This window comes from Pollicipes pollicipes, unplaced genomic scaffold (assembly GCF_011947565.3).
Source record: "Pollicipes pollicipes isolate AB1234 unplaced genomic scaffold, Ppol_2.1 Scaffold_5282;HRSCAF=6240_pilon_pilon_pilon, whole genome shotgun sequence".
Taxonomy (NCBI): Eukaryota; Metazoa; Arthropoda; class Thecostraca; order Pollicipedomorpha; family Pollicipedidae; genus Pollicipes; species Pollicipes pollicipes.
In genome coordinates, this window is record NW_023596651.1 from 39,890 (window position 1) to 50,038 (window position 10,149).

At 47.8% G+C, this 10,149-nt stretch overlaps 1 non-coding gene across 1 annotated transcript; it reads right to left on the minus strand.

The window, feature by feature from the left end:
* Positions 1-7,318: 7,318 nt before the first annotated feature.
* On the minus strand, positions 7,319-7,390 carry TRNAE-CUC (transfer RNA glutamic acid (anticodon CUC)). Its single transcript has one exon. It is a non-coding gene; the product is annotated as a tRNA-Glu (tRNA).
* Between the last annotated feature and the right edge of the window lie 2,759 nt (positions 7,391-10,149).

The window sequence follows — 10,149 nt, forward strand, 5'->3', positions numbered from 1 at the left end:
CACGACGCCACATGCCGCCTCCCCGATTCTTCATGTCTCCACGTCTTATAGTGCAGTCCCCTTCATGTCCTGCTGCCAATCGCTCACTTGACCGCAATACACACCAGACCGATCTTGGTTCATTCCCAATACAGTTTTGTGAGCCGCCACCTAGAAGTCTGCCTTTAGCCTTGAGCATCAGCAATAGACTATTCCTCAAAAAAGTTTGCGGCCTGCGCACCTTTTGTCCGCTGCTCCCATCGAAGTAGGCACCGTACGATCAGTAGCCTGTCCAAAGGTAACCGGTTGCATTTTTTGCACTGACTTGGTGATTTGTTTCTGCGAACTTTTGCTGAATATGGCCTGAATCGAGTTTCCGACCAGAGGGTCGTGAGAGAGGTCAGCTTCCTTCTTTCGTCGCCTCTCAGCTGGTCAAACGCGGCTGTGAATACAGCCTTACGTGGAATGGTAATATTCATATTTAGATCCAGAACAGAACCTTAGCAAACTTCCGCAATGTCTCCCGCCGGATCGGAACAGCGGCGGCGGGATACGTGCAGCAGGCGGTGGGGTCCATGCAACAGGAGGTGGGTCCGCACAACACGGGCGGGGTCCGTGCAACGTACGGTGGGGGCAATACAACACGAAAAAGCAGTCTGGTATTATTCGGTCACTTCGGTGGCAGGAGTGCATATGTTGGTTCGTGCTATTGCCCACCAGTTCGTCCACCATCGAGACACCCTGGGCTTTACAAGCTGGACGGAGACAGAGAGGGGTGGGGGTCGGAGCCTTGTCGGGCCAGGTCTGCCAATTCCATGGCGACAGCACCATGGGGATGCCCCAGGGGATTTATGTGCTGAAGAGCATTACAATGCGGGTTTTCAATAAGCCTTTCCGAGTCTCTCTAAGCCGTTCTTTCCAATAAAGTGAGTTCAAGAAGTTAGTTAGTGCGTCGTAGAGTCACACTCATGGTTAAAACAGCTGTGCCTGATCCCTTAGTGCAACACCAGTCCGTATCACTGCACCATGCTTCGTATCCAATAATGGCGACTTTTACCAGTTTTTGTCATCATTACCACCCTTTCAAATACCGTTTCGGACTTTCGTAAGGATACGGGTTTCTGGAAACCGATGCCACATATAAACAAACGGTTACCTCGATGAAATGACATATTCGAGGGCGTAACCAAACAAAAGGCGACAGCGGTTGCATTCAAATTTAATAGAGGCATCAGAAGTACTCCGATCCGGATTACGCGGGAAGATGTGTGCAATCTGATCTCGCATGATGTCAAAAGGATTACTTTTCCGAATCACTTTTCAGCATATCTATGAAGTCGAAACTGAATTTTTTCGACAAACGCTAAAGCAGGTGTTTCAAATTTGTATGAGATTTAAATGGAATGACCATCTTGAAGGTCAGTGGGTGCATTTCACAACCCTACCCTTCTTAAGACCTAGAAATCCCTGGTATCTAAGCTGCACGCCCGAGAATATGCACAGACTGTTGGGTGGATTTCTATTGGTTCTCAGCCAATGTTGCGTAAGCTATGCAAAATCTAACGCGGTTTGGTTATTTGGAATACAGTCCCTCTGGCCAACAATGATCAGTCCAGTGCTGCGGGAGGGAGAAGACTCGATAAGGTGGGACAGGACATGTGCCAGGCGCATCGATCGCTGAGCATTAGCCCGCGCAGGGACCTTGCTGTGGGGAATGCGCTGAGCGCCCGGTGGGGGCTGCCTCTCCATGGACCTCTCAGACCGCTCTGGCGGACGCATGCGGCCTGCCACAGACAGGCGGGGCGTCGCCAGGACGCAGGGTGAAACAAGAAAGAGGATGGAAGTGTCGGATATTCTAATACAGTTTGGTTATTCGGATTAGAGCCAAATCGGCCAGAAATCTATCACTTCAGGGCTATGGGTTGAAGGGGAACGAATGACGGTGTGGCTATCTCAATGCAATCCGGTCCAGACCGCTTTACGAGAAAAGCTTATCAAAAGATTTCGCGCGAATTCGCTTGCGTATTTAGAGACTTTCAAAGGCTTGACGGTAAATTTGGTTCATCTGGGTATCTTAAATTTAAGAAACTTGTTCATTTCCATTGCAAAATTTGCCCTAAGTTGCCCTTGGCAGGGGGGGGGGGCAAAATGCCTAACATAGCTGGTTGCTGGTAAGGAGAGTGATTTGACATGAGGATGACAAAAAATAGGCGCATCACATCATATATCGTATCACAGATATTTGAGCCAAAATATCACCATTGCTACCACCTTACAGGAATCAAAAGTAATTTCTGCTTTCGATAGCTTAAAGACAGAAGCGCATTCTTTTACATTTTCACACTCCACGTTACCTTGATGCCTCCAAGGTACCTACGCATACCAATACACAGTTTTGGCGGCACATGGTTGAAAAGTGCAAAAGATATTTAAGATAAAATTTAATATAAGATATATATGAAATTAAACATGAAACCAAATATAACATTAAATCTAAAGTTAGTATGAAATTGAATATAGAATTAAGATCATAACAACCCTAAAATTTAGTATCAAAATTTCAAAAGTTATTTGTGAGATCGCTTAAGCTGCCGTAGTGTGGTGTCCCCACTCCTTTGTTATAGCCCTAAGCCTTTAGCGTGCGATACTATACTGGGTACGTGTCACAAATTGAATTCCAAACAATGGCGGTGTTCGGTGGGGAATGTGGTTTACGAGCTTTTTTAAAACCCTACAATCATTTAGTTTCAGTTCCATGGAAGCGTCTCCCAAGATAAACATGGCTAAACCCACTACTTTTGGCCACCCACGCAACCTAACCAACTGTGATCAGGTAAACACTACTTCGCGCTATGAGCCGTCATTCGCTGATCGACAGCTCAACGTGGATGTCCATTGGCATCACGCAAAAGGAAAGCATGTTACGGTATCTGTCACAACTTATGAACAACATTTGTCACGCACATTTTCGCAGGTGTGCAAAGCGAAAAGTAGCGTTGTTTCACATGCTACTGTCTCAAGGTGCATTTAAGTGCATATCTTATACTGGTTTGCAGCGTTTTTCATCGTTCTTTTACAAATTGTAATCTAGAAGTATACGGCCGCATTGCAATCCGTCCGCGTGGTCTGGTGGCTAGGATACACGGTTCTATCCCTTGAAGCCCGGGTTTGATTCCCAGGGCGGGAAATCGGGCCACTGTTTTCAGCGTGCACTTCAGTACAGAGAGTATAACTGACACCGACAACTTAGGTATCAAATGATGACAACACTTATTCACCTTGTGAATTTGCCGAATAAGCATTTAACTAGGGCCAGAGGGACAAGCTCCGTGTGTGATATTGGAGGTCATGGAGGAAGCTGAGTGCGCGCACATAGCCGTGAACAAGTTCTAATTGCTTCGCAAAGCTGGCAAATCAATGGATTCACGTGACGGGCAGCCGACTCCCAGCCTGTTAATTGCCCGCAGCGCATGACTTAGTTTGGGGGGACACTTAACGTGTTTGATGAAGTGGGCGGGGAGAGGCATTATCAACAAGAGGGCATGTGTCTAAACGTTTTTGAGAACTGTTTAGAACCATCTTCCGAAGTGATGCAAGGAGGAATGCTTATGTTTTGTATTACATTAATTGGAATGTATATGGTTTTTCAACGCATTTGACTGTCGAGAACATTCATTTCAAAGGGACGCAATGCCAGATAAAGCTATTATGGAAAATATTCTCGCGGTATATAACTATATACTTATACGAAATACAGGCATAGAGAATGGACACTTATACGTAAATTTGACTTTTCAACTCACAAGAGAGAGAGAGAGAGAGAGAGAGAGAGAGAGAGAGAGAGAGAGAGAGGAAGAGAGAGAGAGAGGAGAGAGGAGAGAGAGAGAGAGAGAGAGAGAGAGAGAGAGAGAGAGAGAGAGAGAGAGAGAGGACTACATTCGAGAAGTTTTCATGCCTGTCAACTTATGACGATTTTGAAAACTCTGGCCCCTCCATCATTTGGAGAAATGAAAACCCATGTCTGCACACATTTGCTAGGAATTGCTTTTTCGCCGAGTTGGAAGCCAGAGAATGGGTGGGGCCGCTACATCAATCGATGCATATCAAAGTTCCCTTTAATCAACGTGCACAATAAATAAGCCTGATCCTAGTCCTGGCCAGGCAAACTCCCTTTACTTTTTCCATTTAAATCATCACTTCGTCGCTAAATCTTACACAATCGGCTCGCTAGTCATATACATCTGCCGCTTACAAATTGTTCGTTATCGGCACATAGACAGCCTGATTTTCCTGCCCCTCCGTTACGAATATGTCTCCGTGTGTACGTCTTCACTCGTGGCAAATTATTTCAGCACAATATCTTTCCTACCACCGTTTACATAGCACAGTGCATTTCTTACCGTCATTTACAAACGATGCGGTTTCCACTGGTTGCCAATCTTGCAGCGCATTCTCTCCTACTATCCCTTCAGACATGAGGTCAGACATGCTGACTGTCCGAGGGGGGATGGTCCGAGTGAGGCGCAGATAAGGCCGGAGAGGCCGATGTGACTGCAGCTGGGAGAGGAGCTGGAGCCGGGAGGGGATCGGAACAGCTGGCTCCCGCTGCTGGGGGCGGTCCAGCGCTACCATACGTGAACTGCGACGCGGCCGTACTGGTGATGCGGTGCTGGCGTTCGGGCATACTGCTGATGGGGTGCAGCTTCAGTCTGCTAACGTGTGGACCATAGCCCGGTGCAGACCGCAGCGTAGCTTCCGTGAACGTCTTCTGGGACCTGGTGACCGCGCGGGTCTGCTGCAGCTTGGTGACCACACGGGTCTGCTGCAACCTGGTGACCGCGCGGGTCTGCTTCGACTTGGTGACCGCACAGGTTTGCTGCAACTTGGTGATCGCGGGTCTGCTGTAACTCAGTGACCGCGCGGGTCTGCTGCGACTTGGTGACCGCACGGGTCTGCTGCAACTTGGTGGTAGCGGGTTTCCTGCAACTTGGTGACCGCGCGGGTCTGCTGTGACTTGGTGACCGCACGGGTCTGCTGCCAGTTGGTGGTCGCGGGTCAGTTGCAACGTGGTGACCGCGCGGGTCTGCAGCAGCCTGATGATCGCGCGGGTTTGCTGCAACTTGGTTATCGCGCGGGTCCGCTGCAACTTAGTCATTACGTGGACCTGCTGCTGCGTGGTCTTGCAGTCGAGCTAAAAAATCAGTGTCTGGAGCTTTTAAGAGGACAGGCTGTGAACTGCACTGGATGCCATCTTGGAAATGGCTATCTCAGCTCGGAATTTCGCACAAACGAGAAACACTCCGTTTAGGCAACTACGCTGTTCATGATCACTTGACTACCATCGTAAAAACCAATAGTGCAACAAGTATGATGCGAATAGCAGGTTTTGCCAGACTAGACTACGGCTGCTTGAAAATACATGCTATAAGAGATGATATTGCGTTTTATTTCTGTTTCTGTTAGTCCATAGATATGGACCTTAGGCACGATTTCTTTGCAGATTAAAAAAGATGTCATCGCCGTTGGTAAACGTTGCTCTACCGAGATGGTGATTTGCTTACGATCGCTGGTTCAGAAGCACCTGGCCGGCTGGCTCCCCACTACAGCAAATCTGGATGACGTGTTAGACGGACACAGGACGTTTTGGTACTCAGTGATGACGTCACACAGTCGTGTGCTGGTTGTCATGTCATGGCGGAAAGGCAATGTGGTTAGTTTGCCACGCGTCACTCTCCCTCGCTTCCACATGCACTTGCTTCTTTTGGTTGTTGTACGATGCGCTGACGAACAATGATTTATTACGGCGTAGGGAATTACGGTTTGTTCAAAGTATCACCCATCATGCCAGCATCTATTTATCCTCACATCATTATCTGTGGCTAACACGCATAATTTGCCAGAGATCGGATCTTTTTGGTCACACAATTGCACCGCTACAATTACCGCAAACAAAATTTTTCTGTGCAAGGGCGTAAGCAGATTTTTTCAATCGTTGAGGAGCTTGACTCGAAAATGCTCACTGGAAGCAAATCAAAAGCAAAAAAAGGGATGTGCGTTGGTGAACGGTCGAATGCTCCCATGTCACTACTCGTTGCTCCCGAACAGGGAATTATGTTGATGATGTTAACCGCAGCGCGTCCATGTGTGTTTTCATTCTGATACAGGAAGTTCTGTCCCTGCATATCCCTCTATCATTGGCCAAAATAAACCGGCCGGGAATCGAACCCGGGCCGCCCGCGTGGCAGGCGAGCATTCTGCCACAGAACCACCGATGCTTCCGCAACGTGCTCTTGTTGGATTTTCAAAAGGTGTGTCACAAAATCTGATATGAATATTTCGGCTGTATATTTTTCGGTCAATCTTCCGCACAAGGCTGTGGTGTATTTCCATTAACGAACATCGAGTCACTTCTTTACGTTAAAACATAACTACATTCGATCTCCAGCCGTGAAGAGTATGTTGCACGTGCCATTCAGTCGTTGTCGAACGTCTCTCAGTTCACTCATAACCGCTGTTCGTAACGTGCCGTGGCAAATATCTTGGACCAGTACCAGTGGGCTGGACATCTGAACTGCAACAGACCCACGAGAGGACAGGCCTATTCGTGTGTCAGGATGGGACCCAGGCCCGTAATGGTTGACGCTCTCGGACATGAGTGCTAGACGGGGTGGGGATATTTTGAACGACGAAAGCAAAGGCACGTCCCAAATGTGGTCAGCCACTTAAGAGGCTTTCAGCATCCTGAAAAAAGATTGTCTCACTCTTGAGGCACAGCTCAAGAACGTACTCTGGTGAAACCTCAGGACCGGCTAGTCTAATAATGACACTGGGTAGTGCCCAGAGTCGCCATTTTTAGATTTTGAATAGCCGCACCCGCCTCGCATTTGAAAACCTGTACCCACCTTGAAGGGAAAGTTTACCCAAAAAGCGCGAATTAACTCCGTTAGCCTTATGTTCTGTTCCATTTATGCCGCCTCGATGCTGGACGAACTGATGGTGCAAAAGCACTACCAGCATACACACTCTTGCAACCAAGGCAGGGGACTTCAGAAGAATTAGTGGGCTCGTCACTTTGGACTGTTGTAACACAATGTTGATACGTTGCACATGTTTATAGAATGCAATTTTCATAGATTTAGCATGGCTTCCTGACACCGCAAATTTGAACAATGCTAGCAGGTGCCTAACGTGCCGGAGTCTTAAACTACAAAGGGCAGAGTGACGTCAGCTTGACACAAGCACGCTCCTGCAAATACAGAATACAATTACCAAATAAATCACAACAAGACCACGCGTGTTATTTCCGTGATGGTGCGCGCACAGAAAATAAGCACCTTATTTCCCGCACCGGGAATCGAACCCGGGCCTCACGGGTGAGAGCCGTGTATCCTAGCCACTAGACCATGCGGGAGCCGAGTTGTCCAGGATGGCCTATGAAGAGCTCCCTGCACGTCTTTCCGCTCCCATAAGGACATCACTTGGATGTAGTCTTGATAATGCGCAAGACGCAATGCAATGACGGACATATTCTTCTAAATTGAGGTTTCAAAGACATCGACGAGCTGCAAGCAACTACAAACCAGTATGACATGTGCAACTAATTTCATGCCAGATTACCAGCTGCGTTAAAATTATAATTGACGTGTGCAGCTGCCCACTGCCTGCAGCACCTGCTCTTTCCATTCAGAGAGATGGAACAGATGCGTCATAGTTGAATGCTGTTGTTAAAATGGCAGACTCCACCAATCTCTCTTGTTTGCTCTTACTGGAAAAATATACGGAAGATCCCAATCACTCAAGACAGTGGGCCCCTACAAACAACACGTAGACCTGCATAACTTTAGGTCATTGACCTTTCCTGACGCTTAAACAGGCCGATGGCTACGCAGAAGATGGCTACGCAGAAGGTGGCTACGCAGTCACTGTTCCGAATAAATTCACCAGAAAAAGCACTAGAAACTGCCTCATAACCCAAACTCCTGATAAATAATGCAGGTCAGTTTTGACCTTGGTCTGACTTTTATTCTTATTCCTAGGTCAATGAAATTTGTGTTATTACAACTTGGGCTGGTATTTTGTCCAACAATTTGTTTCAGATGAGTATGGCTTCCTCCAACATTTCGTTGCTAGATCATTTTCTACAATTACCTGGAAATGCCCTTCGCTGACGGCCTCGGCCTACTTTTGACCTACCATAGGGCAGAGAACTTGCAAAGTAGATATAATTTATGCGTCAAAAGATCTGTTTTTCCATTCCCTACAGCTGTGCAACATTTCGTGCGGCTACGCCGCATCGTTCGGAAATCATTTTGGAAAACCTCCGGGTGGAGTCAAATTAACCCATACCTGAACGCGTCCTAAGGCATAAGAACATGGGAAGCTTATTTGTCAGGTGCATTTTCTCAGTTGTGTAGGGCCAAATACTACCTTGTCTCTGTCACTGCTGTCTCAAGTTGTACGTTGGTTGCACATTAGTGTGTGTCATCAAGGGGGTGAATCTCTTGCAACCAACTGAGACAAAGCTCTTCCTTGGCACACGGATTAATGATGAGCTTTCAGGTCTTTCGCACCGCATCACTGTTGATATTCGTGACGCAAGAGCAGTTTTTACTTGATACACCAAAAACGTCGTGTTCGATACTAGCGCCACCTATTTTACGCACTGGTATCATCATCCAACAAGCCTCAAACTTCCCGCTTTCCACACTACTGGTACCTGGTGGATTAGGTATGAAATGTATGTTATGAAGAGCGGAGCAAAACATTACCAAACAGCTTTAAGCTGGCTTTTCATTAAAGACCATTACATTTTTGTAAAACCCAAAGCTGTGCAGTTATGAGAATGCTCCAGTAGATCGGGGTAGGTCTTAAGTTTGCGATTGCTACTGCATGATAGTCATGTTGATTTGCAATTAATATGCTTGTTTTGTGGGCGTTATGGGCTTACTAGTTTAGTTTTCCGGTAATAGAAAATTCCTTCGATCAATTACTTGCATAAACATGCCCAAGGCTACACGGTCGCGCACAAAACATTTTTTGTGGTAGGCCACCCGGCCCACTGTCACACCACCAACCGCTGACTACAGGAAGGCTATGAGCTACATCAGGCTGTTGAGCGAATCGAAGAGGAATTTCACTAACGATATCCTCAAGACCGCGCCGGGAGAAATCAGGGAACTGTGGACCTATGTGGCGATCCCTGTTCATGATAAGGGACAAAATTGATGAACAGGGATTGCTTTCATCTCAACAGAGCTATCAGCAAGAAATCAAAGGAAGACAGAGAGTAACACAGCAACGCCGCCACCGAGAAATTCAACAAGCTTGTCGATGTCGTGAAATTCAAGTGCATACCTCAGCGCAGCTTTCCATGCCCACTTGTCTGCACAGTGTATCAAGAGGACGTTACCTTCTGCTGCTGAACCTGAGTCGCCTTCCCCGCCGACTGCAGAGCTCGCGCCGCCTGCTGAGCCAGCGCTGGCTGCTGGTGCTGAACTCAAACCTGCTCCGGAACCAAGTGGTCTCAGTGCTGGCGACTCGGCAGAGCACAGATTCCTACACGGTTCCGTACATGGTAAACGGTGGCGACGACGCCGATTGTTCTTTCGTGTTGAAACCGCTGTTACTGCAGATTGTAACGGTAACGATATGACTAACACCGCTTTGGCGGTTGGCAGCTACGGTGGCTCTAACTGGGCCGCTGCTGCTATCAGCAATGCCTTCTTACAAGACAGCAGAGACGGACTGGCTATTTGAAATCAAATATCATAGATCCTAAGAAGATATGCTGCGCAAGAGACATAGCGAGAAAGGAGACGGCTCGTCAAAATGCTGAAGTAATCCACGAGTCAGGTTTGACCATCCTGTTCTCCGACGGCCGAAGGCAGGCGAAAGCAGGAGCTACATCAATCACGCGTAGCCAAGCGAATCCCGCCGAGACATACGTGGTTGTCATTGCTGGGCCAAGCAGTCGCTACATAACTCATTTTACGTTCGAGTCCGGCCTCGCCCTGCACTTGCTCAACGATCTACACTCCGTGAGCACGAAGTGCGACGCTCACATCAATGTGCGCGACTGTGATGGTATGGCCGTCAACGCCGAGACGAAAGGCGCCGTGTTCCGGCTGTTTGAGCTGGCCACCGAGCCACCCGTACACTGGATCATCTGCC